We start from the raw sequence: 16,400 nt of genomic DNA on the forward strand, positions 1-16,400 counted from the left end.
CTGACTTCACTGATGATGGACTCTAGTAGTGTTCCGCGGCATCTTTAGGCTCTCTGTGTCCGGTATAGAATCATCTGCCAACAGCGACAGTTTTTCTTCCTTTCCAACTTGAATTCCTTTTATTTCTTTTTCTTATCTGACTGCTGTGGCTAGGATTTCCAATAATATGGTGAATAACAGTGATTAGAATGGGCGTCTTTGTCTTGCTGCTCTTAAAGGAAATGCTTTCAGCTTTTCACCATTGAGGTTGATGTTAGTTGTGGGATTATTAGACAGTTCCTAGATCTCCATGTCTTTAGGGTCAGTGATCAGAGCTTTATTCATTTCCTTGCGTCATGTCATGTTTTCCTGGCCTCTGTGATCCCTGATTGGCTCTATGGATATGTGCACATTGGAGTAAGCTATCTCCTCTTTCCTACTCAGACTCTGTGCTTTAGGCTGATGCTTAAGTCTCACCTTGTGTTTTGGGATTTTTGCAATAGACTCTTGCCGATGAATAGTCCTGAAGCACATTAGTGTCAAAGGAAAACTTGGTTAGGTATTCAGAGTCTACAGGGAAGTGAATCTGAAAGATTGCGAGGTCTGGCTCTACCAGCAGAGGAGTAGATTTGGAAAGACTGGGAAGGTGGGAACCAAGGGTTTCCTTTATGAGAAACATTGAGGGTATAGGAAGGGAGCTAGCATTTCTGCAGGCTTTAGTAGGTGCCAAGACGTTTTCTGATGGCGTATTTGGGAGGCTATGCGGGCGATGGGCCTGGAATGTGAACCTATGTATGGTCAGCAGCCCCCTTAGAGAATGATTGTGTGTGTCAATCCCGTACCCTGTTGCCCAGAGCTAAAAAGACCAGTCAGGCAGCTACCTCCGACTCTTCTGACTCCACAAGACACTTCTTACATCTCTGAATTCATCATCCTCTTGTCTCACAGGGCACAAAGGGATGACATTAACTACTGAGCACCTGAATATTTAGCAGGGACTTGGCCCTGTGCTGAACACCTTGCAGCAGGTATTGTCAACCTCATGGCATCCTGCAGAGAAGATACCATTATCTCCACTTTTCACGAAGAATTAGAAGCACAGGGGGATCACGTAACTTGGCCAAAAGATTAAGTAGCAGCCAGTGAGTGGTGGAGGCAGGATTGTATTCATACTTCAAAGATATTTTGGGCTATTTTCAAATAGCAGAATTTGACTAAAACTGCATACATTCTAGCCCTTGGTAACAGATGAAGAACTGAGTGTGGGGAATTGGACTCATCATGTCTACATTCACAGGGCACCAGGGTGCTTTGTCCTGGCAGGACCAATATAGATAGATACTTTTCATACAGTGGAATAGTATGAGAAGTTGCTCACCAAATAAACTGTCTTGCTGATCACCAACAAATTCCAACTCCTTTTGACTGTAAACCAAAACACAATATATATGTCCACTACAGTACACAAAGGGCTCTTAACAATGTTGGGTTTTGCTGCTTAGATGTTGGGTTATGGAGGTGGGAGTGACATACTACTTCTGCAAAGCTTCCGGGCAGTGGGAGGGATCAGCGGTAGTATCTTGGAGGGCGGCTGAGGGCATATGGGTGGGGGATATTGATGATCTGAGCAGTTGATATTGAGGGGGAAGCACTCCTGGCTGGGTTGAAGGCAGATGTTTGATCCGCAGAGCATTTGCGCACAATGGGGATTCACTAAGGTGAAGTTGAGGCACCTTCCCTGTAGAGAAAAGAGAAGAGGAGAGGTGAGGTCACTGGGCCACTTGAATTAGGTGCAGAAGGCTGTGGTTTCCTTGGCTTAAGGGGAGCAGACTCAGGCCCCGTCGGGATCTCTGGAGCAGACTTTCTTAATGCCCTTCCTCTCCCTAGCTGCTAGCACTAGCTGCTGCACTCCTGTTAGACTGTTCAGGAATTGTTCTGACTCTCATCTCCGTTTGCTCTGGTGTTGAACTTGTCTGCTTCCTTCTGGCCTGGGAGCCTGTGCGGTAAGGACAAGGGCTGATTGTCACTGTAGCCCTAATAAGGTCCAGGTTCTCTTGGTGAGTGTATGCCAAAGGGATGAATCCTCACCACAACCCTCAGGTTGGGCTCTGGGCCCAGAGAGCAAGGGCAGGTAGGGGCACCCTCAGGTGGTGATGGGCTGTGGAAACACATGGGCCCCCAGGTTTGGGTAAACATCGATGCAGATCTTTTGGGCCAGTGTGATCTGTCTGTAGCAAGCAACGGCCCCTGGCTTTCCTGTCATTTCCTCCTTGTCTCCAGCTCCTGCCCAGTGGAAGACCCCCAGCTGAAGAGCCCAGATTGCCAGACGGAGTACCCTCAGCACTCTGGCAGCTGGCAACAGCTGGGCACGTCACACCAAGAGATGCAGACAGAGAAATGTCTCCACGTTCTGTGAGTCAGCATAGTGGAGAGAAGGAAGGACACCTTGGTCCTTCCCAGACAGCCAGGTCACTTCCAGCGGGAGGGCCCTCCAGGACCACAGGGTCTGCCCTTACCCTCAAAATCTCACTGGCAACCAAAGCAGCCAGAACTTAGGAGCACACTTTGAGCCACAGCTCCTGAGTGTGGACCTTTCTTGGAGTGATCCGTGCTGTGTACACTCACACCTTCATGCCTTCATACCCCTCAGTTCATGACATGCAGCAAAGGGTGCAAGGTGCCCAGTAAAATCGCCCCTGCTCTCAAGTAAGCTTCTAGACCAGTGGTTTGCTATGGTTGCTTGAATAATGGCCCTGAATATATCCAGGTTGTCATCCTTTGCACCGATGGGTGTTGTAGGTTATATTGCAAAAGGGCTTTTGCAGGTGTGGGTAAGATTCTCGAGATGGGGAAACAATCCTAGGTTATCTGGCAGGGGGGCCCTACATGTGATCAAAGGGTCCCATGACAGAGAAGCAGAGGGAGATGTGCCCTCGAAAACAAGGCAATGAGCCTGTGGAAGCAGAGAGGGGTTTATGTACTGCCCTACTGTCTTGTAGAGGGAGGAGGGCCAGGAACCAAGGATCATAGCTCCAGAAGCTGAAGAGTCAGGAGAAGGATTCTCTACTGGAACCTCAGGAAACTGTGTACTGTGAAAGGGCCAACTATTAGAAAAATTCCTCTGGAGGTTAGCAGGTGGTAGAGTAGAGAGACAGTGTCATTTCACAGAAGGTAACAATAAATGACTGATGCCATATTGCATGGAAGGTCACGAAGATACTCCTGGGTACTGTGTCCACACGGCCTGGCTTTGTGTCTCTTGCTGTACATTCAGGGGTGAGATTGGGAGCTGATTCTGGCCTGCAGAGACTGTAGGTCCCAGCTGACACCCTGTCCCTTAGACCATGATTTACTTTAAGGCCTGGGACCAGAGCACCAAAGGCTTCAAGAAAGAAATCAGGACTCCTACATCCACTGGAATACTGGAGGTATCCAAATATATCCTATAACACTGGGAGCCCCAGGATTATGGTTGGAAGGGATAAGGTGAGAGGAATGGGAGGGGTCACGTCCACCAGGCACAGTCACGGGCTCCCAGCCCCTCTCAGGATGAGCAGGTTGGTTTCAGCCAGCTCTGGCGGCTGCCGCTTACTCTCTGGGTGGCCTTGGCAGCTTCCCTGATCTCTCAGGCCTCCGTTTTGCCTCCAGGAAGCACACAAATCACTGTGAACCCAGAGAGACTAACGGGCAGGCTGGAGAGCTGGTGTTGCAGGGGCCGAGCAGAGCGCTGGGGTACACGAGTTCCCTAGCCCGTCACTCTGCCATCCCAGCACGAGCTCCACAGAGCAGCCCTGGGCCTGTGACCGCTTCAGAGCCCTGTGCTCTGGGCTTCAGACCCCCTGTGCGTCTGGGGTCTCCCATCTGGGTCTTATCTCTGTCTTGCTCTGTCCTTCCTGCTCCTGACTGAGCATCTCTGGGCGGCTGTCTCTACTGTTCAAGGCATAATGCTGGCATGGGGCTCTTGTGAGCATAATGAGGCTGTGGTTGTGGGGAGAGGTTCCAGGAGAATCAGGTGGAGAATGGGGCTTCCCGGCAAGCAACCCTGGGACTGAGAGCCGTAGGAACGCTGGCACTCTGGCACCAGATAACGTCTCTGCTGGGTGTGAGCAGTGCCTCAGATGTGTCAGTATCGGTGTCCAGAGGCTTTCTGGCCTGACTACAGTTTCCAAATGCCCAAGCGTCCAGTCTCCAAAGAGCCTGTGTGATTCAGGGAAGGTGACCGATGCAGCCCTCATTAAAGACTCGGGGTCCGCAACGTCCTCCAGGCCCCTGGTCTGGTCTGTGGAAAGGGTCTGAGTTTGGAACGGCCAGGCAAATGATTTCCAGGCAAACCATTGCCCTCCTTGGGCCCCAGGGAGCTGGGTAGGGCAACCTCTGGTGGTCTGTGGGTGAGCACCATGAGATCATGAGTACTGACCCCAAATGGGGGACAAAGCAGTGAGAAGGGTAGAGCCAGGCTCAGAATTCAAGTCAGTGCTCCTCCCAGCCTTTGTGACTTAGTCAAGTCACTCAGCCTCTCTGTGGGATAATAGTAGTATCTACCTGTAATTATTGCGAGGATTAAAGCAATGAAGACATGTAAAGTTTTCAGCTGAGCGACTGACCCACAGAAAGAGCACAGTAGAATTACCCAGCATTATTGTTACATTCCAAGGATGACAGCTGGAACGATTTGGCTTCTCCCCATTGTCACAGGCAATGACACAGGGGGTCGTCTTTGCTACCTGCTAAATGCAGTCAGTGTTGGCCCGACAACATTGGGGAGGGGGTGTCACCATGTCCCACCATTGCTGGCACTTGAGTGACCAGTTCAGGAAGATCTCATGGGTGGGGTGCAGCTAGCAGTCCCATAGGCGTGGGTGAGTAGTGGGGAGGGGGTGGATGGGAGGCAAATAGGCCTTTCCAGATCTTTTCACTCAGGATTGGGAGTTCTGGGGATTGCTCTGGAGAAGAAAGGAGCTGACATCCTTGATGAAGTTGAAGGGGAAATGCCTGGGTGCCATATGGAGAATCATCTGGAGGCTGATGACCTCCAGGTCTCCACTTCTAGGGTGTTCATTTTGGCAGATGCTGGGACAGGGTTCTCTGACTTACAGTCCCAGGGAGCAACCATCAAGGGCAAAGCCAAGACCCCAGCCCACAGAGAGCATCCCGGTGTCCTGCTTACCATGTCCCTGCTTGGACACCGCATCAGTGGCTCCAGGCTGCAGCGCTGAAGAAAGTTATAAAAAACATCCAGTTTTCCCTGCAAAGCAGATGTGGTTGTGAGGAAGCTACAGGCACAGACGCTGCCTCCAGATGAGCAGCATCGCCTCCATCTCCCACGAGTCCCCAGGGCTGTGTCCCCACACCCTGGCTGAGGCAGCGCTGCAGGCTTCACCTGGGGTATGGGGCTGGAAAACCTTTTGTGTTTGTTGGGGAGATGGACTCTGTGGGTCACAGACTGAATTGGATTCTGGAACAAACCAGTGCTTTAGGTGTAGGAGGAGATTTTTTTTTTTTTGAAACAAAACAAAACAAAACCCAAAACTAACGTCAAAGGTTGGAGGAGGTATGCAGTCGCCAAGGAGAGGTCCTCAAGGAGAAACACGGTGGGCATGGGGACCGGGCAGGAGGTGAAGGAGGGGGAAGAGGGCCTGCATGGGGGGGCACAAAGGGAGAAGGCAGGGGAGAGACCCGCTCCCTGCTCAGGGGGAAGGGTCCCGATACTGGGGAGAAAGAGAAAGATGAGGAAAGCAAAGGACAGGCCAGAAAGTGGACCTGGTGGGGTAGGATGTGGGCCCAGGCCTCTGAGTGGGAACAAGTCCCTGGCTGATGGCTTCTTCCCTCTTGGAAGGTGAGCTCTGGCTTTCCTGGGCCCCCACAGTGACTGTCAGGAGAGACATGGGGCTGGCCTTTCAGCTGCCATTTGAAGCTCCCAGGAGGAAGCAATGGATCCCACAGGGACAGAGGCAGCACCAGAGTGAGGAGGGCAAAGCTAAACCCAGAGATCATGGTTCTTTCTTCCTCACAGCTGCCACCTGCGGGCCTCCCTATTGTCTCTCAGCCTCCTGCCAGTGGGGATCTCAGTCACTGGGAAGAGGGAAGTGTCCTCAGCTTCCCTGCTTCATGTGGCCCTTGTCACCCCATCTCAGTGCCCCAAGGACAATGCAGTGAGCTCTCTCCCTCCTTCACTTAGCAGACAGGAACTGTGGGTACTTCTGGGCTGTTAATGGTGGTAAGATCTGGGCTCAAAAATATTTGTTACTGACCTATATGAGGTTCTTGTAATTTAGTTTATTTTCATTCATCCAATCACTGGTCAGCGAAACACAGGCAATTGCTAAAGTTGATGATAAACTTTGTGAGAACTAGGGATTGTTTGCTTGTGAGCTAGTCATCAACATCCAGAATACTGAGCCCATTTCAGGGGGAAGACCCTGGTCCAAAATATGGTGCCCATAAACTCATCTCCACCCATCCAGGATTTTGAAGTCCAGGCCTCTGCTGCAGGTACTGGCTGCCCCTTCCTCCCACTCCCCAGTTTGGAGGGCATTATCCTTCATTTCCTAAGGGGACTTCTCACCTCCATCTGTCTTATCCTGTCTTCTTGGCATTCACAGCAAGGGATAATCACTGTGGTATATCCTTGCTCGGGGCATGGCTTCTAGAAAGAGAAAATAATCGAGTCCTTGTTTGGCAGCTCCTGTGCAGACACAGGTTTTCTGCTTCCCCGAGCACTGTCAAGCACCGGCCACTCAGCAAACGTTTGCTGGAGAATCAGGGACCAATGGACAGTACCTGGCACAGTAAGAGAGTGGCCTCCACGTGAATGCACACCAACCCTTTCGGTTTAAAGATAGCTCAAAATATCAGCAAACTCTACCCTGTCCCCTTGGTTCCTGGAGGCTTCCCCTGCAGGAGAGGCTGGGTGCGAGGCTGCGCCATGTGAAGGCGGCTGTCAGGGGTGCAGCAGCAGCAGGGGACAGGGCTGCACTCACCCGCCTCGGGCAGAGGCAGCCCCCAGGCCGCACTGCAGCCAGTGCTATGCCAGCCCTGCAGAGGCCCTGTTTGCCACTAGACATCAGACCCAGGCCCTCTATCTTGGGATGCGAGTCCCTGCTGTAACTACTACTTATGGGGCCTGGTTTGGGTCCCCATCTGCTCTGCCACAGCCTCCTCTCCTGGCCCTTGGTCTCTGCGCTCACCCTGGCTGCCCTTCCCTCACAGCTTGATGCCAGGCAACACTCCCTCCACCCTCCTCAGCCCCCTAGTCCCCAAAAGCCAGCCCCACGAAGACCCTAACCCTGACATGAGCCAGGGATGAAGAACAAGGAAATGGAGCCCAAAATATATCAGAGCTCAGGGAGGGGGTCCAGGTCTCTGAAACCCGAGGATCCTTTTCCAAAAGGTCACCTGAGTCTTGGGAAGGACCATCCTACACACAGTCCTTCGGGAATGACAAAAAGCCCATTGATTCCAGGATGGATCACAGCTGTTCTTGAAATAGGCTACCCCACATGCTGATTTACTACTAGAGGCCCTGCATCAGGCCACATTGGGTGTGGGGGAACGGCACTGTCTGGATGACATTTTGTGAGTCTCATGTCCTCTCTGGGGTCCCTCCCTTCCCTCTGTTACCCTATTCTTTCTGCTTGTTCTCTCTGACCAAGTAGGTAGGAGTTGGAAGTGGGGAGGAAATATCCCCATCCACATCAGGGGGCCTCTCTGTGGAGAGCAGTGTGTGCATCAGGTGTGCTGACATTAGGACCAAACACACCACTTACCTTTTCTGCTTTCTGGGCTGGTGATGGCTTCTTGAAGACCTAGGATGTTAAAGACACAAACACAGCTGGAAGGGGCATGGAGAGCTCTAGCTCAGCCTTTCATACAGGAGGGAACCCTGCTCAGGAGCACTAGGGGGACAAACATCTGCACTGGGGTGCCAACCTAGATGCCCAAGGCCTGAGCATCTGTGGGTAACAGGTTCCACCTCCTTGAGCCGCAGCTTCCTCAGTTTTCAAAGGGTAATCAATATCTTTGTGTAGGATCAACAGGGAGACAGACTAAGGCTCCTGTTCCCTGGTAGAGGCCCCACCTGGGAGCTTTCAACAGCAAACGACATCATGTGGAGACAAGAGAACATTCCCCACGCTCCCACTTCCCTCCCCTTCTCTCCTGCCCCAGGCTCAGTCTTTATCCTTTATCATCAGGGTATCTGCCACATGCTCTGAAGGTGACCTCAGAGCCCTCCAGGTACCAACAGCAGGCTATACACCAGCCGGTGAGCTTCTGTGGGCAAGGAAAACAGCTGTTTCATTTCCGGGCCTCTGTGCCCAGCATGGGGTCCTGCACATCCTGGTAACTTAGTGATGACTGATAAAGGAGTGACTAAGGTACCAGAGATGGGCGGGGAGCCATGCTGTTTTCAAAGGCATGGCCGCCCCCAGGGTTAGCAGCCTCCAGGCCAGCGTCCTTCTCCCTTTGGGCCACAAGTGCCCCTGGAGAACCCTCTTCTTCCCCCAATAGCAGAGACTCCTAGGCTTTTGTTCATCGAAGTTCTTCAGAATCCTGGCCACAGCGGGGCAGCTGTGGTCTCAGGACATCTGGGATCCCTTTTCCCCTTCACGGACCACCTTCCTATGAAGGTAAGAGCATGGCACAGGCTGTTTTTCGCTGATGGGAGGGCTCCAGAGCTGATAGGAACCTGTCCACAGGATCATGAGGCAGGCAGCTGCCCAAGGGGGAGGTTGGTAAGGGATGGGCACAGGCTCAGGCAGGGATCACTCACCCACTTGTGACAGCAGATGCAGACAAGCAGGGACAGGAGCAGGGACAGGAACAGGGCTGAGATGAGCACAGGGACCCAGAGAGGATTTCTGTAAAGCAGGTTACGGCTGACAACCTTGGGCATTAAGGAAATCTTCTTTGGGACAGTCCCACGTATTATTATCTCCCCTTCTGGGAAAAACTCAGGTATGGCGGTCTCCTCTTCTGGCACAACCGTGGGTGTTGTGGTCTCCTCTATGACAGTGGTGGGCAACGTGGTCTCCTCTTCTGGGGAAATGTTAGGCATGGTAGTCTCCTCCTCTGGCACAACCGTGGGTGCCGTGGTCTCCTCTGCGACAATGGTGGGCACTGTGGTCTCCTCTTCCGGGGAAATATTAGACATGGTGGCCTCCTCCTCTGGCACAACCGTGGGTGCCATGGTCTCCTCTGTGACACTGGTGGGCACTGTGGTCTCCTCTTCTGGGAAAATGTTAGACATGGTGGTCTCCTCCTCTGGCACAACTGTGGATGCCATGGTCTCCTCTGCGACAATGGTGGGCACCGTGGTCTCCTCTTCTGGGGAAATGTTAGACATGGTGGTCTCCTCCTCTGGCACAACCGTGGGTGCCGTGGTCTCCTCTGTGACACTGGTGGGCACTGCGGTCTCCTCTTCTGGGGAAATGTTAGGCATGGTAGTCTCCTCCTCTGGCACAACCGTGGGTGCTGTGGTCTCCTCTGAGACCGTGGTGGGCACTGTGGTCTCCTTCCTTGGGAATGCTTCAGTAAATATGATCTCCCCTTCTGGGATCACCTCAGGAAATGTGGCCTCTTCTTCTGGGATCATCTCAGGAAATGTGGCCTCATCTTCTGGGATCACCTCAGGAAATGTGGTCTCATCTTCTGAGGACACCTCTGGAAATGTGGCCTCATTTTCTCGGAACACCTGAGGAAATGTGGTCTCATTTCCTGGGAACCTCCTAGGAAATGTAGTCTCCTCTTCTGGGACCACCTCAGGAAATGTGGTCTCATCTTCTGGGACCACCTCAGGAAATGTGGTCTTATCTTCCGGGAACAGCTCAGGAAATGTGGTCTCCTCTTCTGGGACCGCCTGAGGAAATGTATTCTCCTCTTCTGGGAACACCTCAGGAAATGTGGTCTCCTCTTCTGGGACCGCCTGAGGAAATGTATTCTCCTCTTCTGGGAACACCTCAGGAAATGTGGTCTCCTCTTCTGGGACCGCCTGAGGAAATGTATTCTCCTCTTCTGGGAACACCTCAGGAAATGTGGTCTCCTCTTCTGGGACCGCCTGAGGAAATGTATTCTCTTCTGGTAACACCTCAGGAAATGTGGTCTCCTCTTCTGTGACAGCCTGAGGAAATGCAGTCTCATCCTCTGGGACCACCTCAGGCACTGCCATCTCCTCCTCTGGAACAAAAGTACTCGCTGTGGTCGTCCTTGTGATAGTGGTAGGTACTGTGCTTGCTGTTGTGACAGTGGTAGATACGCTGGTCGTTGTGACAGTGGTAGGTACCGTCCTTGTTGTTGTGGCAACAGTAGGTACTGTGGTTGTCAAGACAACAGTAGGCACTATGGTCCTTATCATGATAACTGTAGGCGGTGTGATCATTGTTGATACAACAGTGGGCTCTGAAGGCTTAACCTGTGGAAGGCACACATACCAGGATTCTGAGGTTGGCCTGGGTGATCTCTTCCGGGGCACCCACCGACCATTTCCCACATTGGGTTTCCTGGTGTACCCAGGACCACCTGTCCTCAGGTTGCTTCATCTACAGGAACCACAGTGGCACTGGCTTCTCTCCCCTACTTCCCAGCTCTGTGACCTTGGGCAAAGCTACTCTCTCCCTCTCTCTGAACCTCTATCTCCATGTCTGTGGTGAGGAAGTTAGTGGTATTTGATGCATTAGAAAGAGGCTATAGAAAGTTCCAATACAGGCCAGGTCCACATGGGACCTTAAGGAATGGGCTCTGTGCTCTTGTTGTTCATAGCCAAGGGTGAGTGAGCTGCATCCATGGACCTGCACTGTCCAGCCCTTCTCTCCATCAGTGGCTTTGCTGGAGAGAACCAGAAGGGAAGGGGAAAGAGTGAGCCTGTGCTCAGGAAATGGCAGTCTCTGGGTGACCCTGTGCTGGGCCCAGTGCCAGAGGCGGCTCCTGAGTTCTCTTCTCAATGTGCCTGTGGATGGGTGGTCCTCAGGTGGCAAGACTCCTGGTTGGGAAATGTGGGGGTTTGGTCTCAGGTCCCCAGGAAGATGGACAGGGAGCAGAGGACGCAGACACATACGGGGACTGTCACACTGCGAGAACCCTAACCAGCTGGCACTAGACACAGGGGCAGTGGGATTAAGCACAGAATCCCTCTTCTCAAAGAAACCTCACTCCAAAGTGACAGGCTCTGTTGTTGCCCATACTGGGCTGCCCCAGGCTAAGTGACCTGGATGCCTTAGACCTGGGGAAAGCAGCCCCTGCGAGCAGCACTTTGTTCCCAGTTTCCTCCTCCTGAGCTGAGCCCCGCCCTCCCCACAGCCCTGCCAACTCCCCAGGAGCAGAGGGCAGAGCCCCCCTGCAGAGGTCAGAGCCAGCTTGCAGAGAGGGGCAGTGAAGGAGCATGAGAAAGGAGGAGAGGCAGAAGGGAGGCTGACGACCTCTGCAAAGTGACCTCCAGAGTTCCCCAAACAGACTTGGGAGGCTGGGGCTGTGATGGTCATGAGTGTGTTCAGGGCCCTGCCTGCTGCTGTGCCCATGCAGTGAAGACACACACTGACTGATCACTGCCACAGCTCTCCCGCCCTCCAGACTCCTGGGTCTGGGACCCCAATTTGGAGGGCCTAAGGGTCTCAGAGGGCCTGGAATCTGTCTCCTGGTACAGCATCCCCTCTTAAACTCAACCTGGATGGAATCCAGGCTGGAGCCTTGAGCTCCCCACCACAAGGCCTGGTCAGGGGTGGTGGCATGGTGGGTCCCTGGTGGGCAGAATATCAACACCATTTCTAGAATTGCTTAGAGCTTGAATTGATATATTTCAAGTTAGTTCACAGAGAGGATAGAGTTTCTGCAAGACCTGGACAGATGCCTTCAACCTAGGTGTTCTTGTAGAAGGATTTGCTGTGATTTTTACAAACATGATGAAGGGTTAAGGGCACCTATCCAGCGGTGGGATGCCGCCTGAGATGCCTGTCTCATAAACTACTCACTTGGCCTTTCCCAAGGAATTTTGCTCCACTTACCTCTTCTTGCCAGGTTTTGTGTTCCTCCATTCTCCCCCCCGTCCACTGAGGTCCTTGCGGCCCCACCCTGTCATTCCCACAATCCTTGCCAGCAACTTTCAAGTCTTCATCTACAAAGGTGACACCATTGTTCAGGCTGTAATCAATGAAAACCTCCCTAAAGCACAGAAAGGCAGAGGGTAACCAACAGATCAAAGAGACACAGCCCTTGGCTCAGTCCATAGCTCTCTCACGGTAATGATTTTGACTACCAGCCATCTGGGGCTATCAGAGAGCAGTCAGCAGGGGTAAGGGGAGTTTATCCCCAAGCACCATGAGATTGACCTCTGCAATGAAGGTTATCAGACAGTGAGGAGTCCTGAGTGGAGTCAGATGTCCTCCTGGCCATGAGCGAAGTGACCAGGAACAGCTGTCTTGTGTCATCATCCTGACTCCTCTGTATGCACAGAATATGTTGGAGTCCCTTGGAAAAGCTGCCTGGAGCAAAGTTACTATCCCTGGTTGCACAACTTCTCCTGAATCCTTCCCTATGCAGAGCCTGGGCCACAGCGGGTCCCTGAGCTCCTTGGGGGACCACCAACCAGGCTAGGTGAGGACGATGCCCTGAGCTCTCCTGAGACAGATATGTGTTGCCCAGCAGAGGTGACTTCCTACATCCTTGGCCCAATCGCCCCCAAACCCCAAATACTTACTGTCCAGCCTTGTCAAACATATGTCCTGGGCAAATTAATTTTTCGTTATTGATAGAGATGGGTCTTTTTCCTAAAAAAAAAAAAAAAACCACAAAATTGTCACTGGACATGTCCATTCATTTGTCTTTCCCATTCTGTTTGCCCTTGGAAGCAGAGCTAACACTTGGGCAGAAGCAACTTTTCTTCTGACACGTACCAAGCACTGAGCTCTGGTGTTTTGTTTTTTTAAACTTTATTTAAATACAGTTGATACACAATATAACCTAAGTTCCAAGTGTACAATATGGCAATTCACAAAATTTAAAGGTTGTACTCCATTTATAGTTGTTATATTAATAAAGGGCACTGATATTAAAAGGGAACAAAGCAAACAGAGGCCCTGCTCTCAAGGGCCTGACTTTTGTGGGACTAGAGAGGGAGGCAGGCAATAAAGTCACAAACAATGAACAAAAACATGTCAGAGTGAAAAGTGCTGTGATGTCAATAAACAAGGGAAGGAATAGGGAAGGAGAAGAAGGCACAGCTGCCTAGGAGTAGGTGACCTGTCCTGTCTTTTAGAGACATAGTTTCTCTTTAAGAGAGAGTGAAATATTTACACAGGACGTGAAGGGATGTCTGGGATTTTCTTCACAATAATCAATTGTGAGAGTATTAGCAAAACCAGATGGGCCAGGGTTGATAATTACTGAAAGTAGGTAAAGAGCAAAAAAGTTGGCTTAAAGCTCAACATTCAGAAAATGAAGATCATGGCATCCGGTCCCATCACTTCATGGGAAATAGATGGGGAAACAGTGGAAACAGTGTCAGACTTTATTTTTGGGGGGGCTCCAAAATCACTGCAGATGGTGAATGCAACCATGAAATTAAAAGACGCTTACTCCTTGGGAGAAAAGTTATGACCAACCTAGATAGTATATTCAAAAGCAGAGACATTACTTTGCCAACTAAGGTCCGTCTAGTCAAGGCTATGGTTTTCCAGTGGTCATGTATGGATGTGAGAGTTGGACTGTGAAGAAGGCTGAGCGCCGAAGAATTCATGCTTTTGAACTGTGGTGTTGGAGAAGACTCTTGAGAGTCCCTTGGACTGCAAGGAGATGCAACCAGTCCATTCTGAAGGAGATCAACCCTGGGATTTCTTTGGAAGGAATGATGCTAAAGCTCAAACTCCAGTACTTTGGCCACCTCATGTGAAGAGTTGACTCATTGGAAAAGCCTCTGATGCTGGGAGGGATTGTGGGCAGGAGGAGAAGGGGGCGACAGAGGATGAGATGGCTGGATGGCATCACTGACTCGATGGACGTGAGTCTGAGTGAACTCCGGGAGATGGCGATGAACAGGGAGGCCTGGCGAGCTGCGATTCATGGGGTGGCGAAGAGTCGGACACGACTGAGCGACTGAACTGAACTGAACTGAACTGAAAGTAGGTAAGGCTGCTTCAGGGGCACTATGCAACTTTTGCTACTTTTGTATATTACTGAAGATTCTCATTAAAGATGAGGTGTATCTGAGGTGGGATTCCTGGAGTGGAGCCAGGTGAGGAGAAAGCCAGGGAACAATCTGGAGAAGAGGGTCCAGGCTGTAGGTGCCTGTGCTGGGGCCTGAGGTAACTAGCTTAGCTTGTTGATGGAAAGAGAATGGGGCCTCGTGGGCCCTGGGAAGGGGTGTGGGCTTTATTTTAAGTACAGTGAGTGTGTCAAAGCGCTGGCCAGGTCCAGGTGAGTTTGGACACCAAAGAAGCAGGACCTGCAACTGGCCTGGATGTGGGATGAGAACAAAGAGGAGAGAAGGAAGACGTGCAGGGTAGTGAGCAGAGCGTCTGGGTGCGTGGTGGTGCCGTCTGTGGACACAGGGAAGCCTCTGTGTCTGGGCTTGTTCTATAACTTTGAGGGAGCTGGGTGCTGGCCCTCAGGAGCCTCCGATGTGTGTTGTGAGTAGTCGTGGAGCCTTCTCCCCTGAGGCACGTTAGGCATTACTGACAAACTATTTCTTTCCATTTTAGATGCCATGTATAAGTGATAATGCACAGTATTTACCTTTGTCTGTCTGACTTCAGTTAGCATAAGATCCTCTAGATCCAGCCATGTCATTTCAAATTGTACAATTTCATTATTTTGCATGGCTGAGTAATATTTCCTTGTGTATGTGGCTATGTAGCACATCTTTATCTATTCATCTGTTGAGAGACACTTAGGTTGCTTCCATGTCTTGTCTATTATAAATAATGCTGCTGTGAACATTAGAGCGTGTGTATCTTTTCAAATTACTATTTTTGTTTTTTTCAGATAATATATCCAATAGAGGGATTGATGGATCATATGGTAATTCTATTTTTACTTTAATGAGGAATCTCTACATTGCTTTCCCTAGTGACTGCACCAATTCACAATTCCATCAACAGTACACTAGGCTTCACTTTTCTCCACATCCTGGCTAACATGTGCTAATAGCTTTTGACATGTGTGAGGTGACATCTCATGGTGGTTTTGACTTACATAATTAGTGATGTTGGTAGTCTGTTTATATGCCTATTGGCTATCTGTATATCTTACATGGAAAAATGTCTATTTAGGTTTTCTGCCCATTTTTTAACTGTTTTTTTTTAATAGTGAAGTGTATGAGTTATTTATATATTCTGGATACTGACTCATTAGTCATACCATTTGCAAATATTTTCTCTTTCAGTAGGTTGTCTTTTCATTTTGTCTATAGTTTATTTTGCTGTGAAAAAGATTTTAAGTTTAATTTGGTCCCGTTTGAGTATTTCTTATTTCTTTTTCATTGCCTTAGGAGACAGGTCCAAAAATGTATCGCTACAATTTGTGTCAAAGAATATTTTATGTTTTCTTCTAGGAGTTGTATGGTTTCAGGTATTAAACTTACATCTTTAATGCATTTTTATTTTTTATTTTTTTGGTATATGATGTGAGGAAATGTTCTAATGTCATTCATTTTTTTTGTGCAGTTGTCCAATTTTTCCAGCACCACATACTGAAGAGCTTGACTTTTCTCCATCATATATTCTTGCCTCCTTTGTCATAGATTAAGCAGTGGCCACAGGACTGGAAGAGGTCAGTTTTCACTCCAAAGAAAGGCAATGCCAAAGAATGTTCAAACTACCACGCAATTGCACTCATCTCACACATTAGCAAAGTAATGCTCAAAATTCTCCAAGCCAGGCTTCAACAGTATGTGAATTGAGAACCTCCAGATGTTCGAGCTGGATTTGGAAAAGATAGAGGAACCAGAGATCAAATTGCCAACATCCATAGGATCATAGAAGAAGCAAGAGAATTCCAGATAAACATCTACTTCTGCTTCATTGATTACACTAAAGCCTTTGACTGTGTGAATCACAACAAACTGTGGAAAATCCTTAAAGAGATGGGAATACCAGACCACCTGACCTGCCTCCTGAGAAATCTGTAGGCAAGTCAAGAAGCAACTGTTAGAGCCAGACATGGAACAACAGACTGGTTCCAAGTTGGGAAAGGAGTATGCCAAGGCTATATATTGTCACCTTGCTTATTTAACTTATATGCAGAGTACATTATGCAAAATGCTGGACTGGATGAAGCACAAGCTGGAATCAAAATTGCAGAGAGAAATATCAATAACCTCAGATATGCAGATAACATCACCATTACACAGAAAGCAAAGAGGAACTAAAGAGCCTCTTGATGAAAGTGAAAGAGGAGAGTGAGAACCTGGCTTAAAACTTAACATTCAAAAAACTAAG

The sequence above is a fragment of the Ovis aries genome, chromosome 25, assembly GCF_016772045.2.
Source record: "Ovis aries strain OAR_USU_Benz2616 breed Rambouillet chromosome 25, ARS-UI_Ramb_v3.0, whole genome shotgun sequence".
In the NCBI taxonomy this organism is placed as follows: Eukaryota; Metazoa; Chordata; class Mammalia; order Artiodactyla; family Bovidae; genus Ovis; species Ovis aries.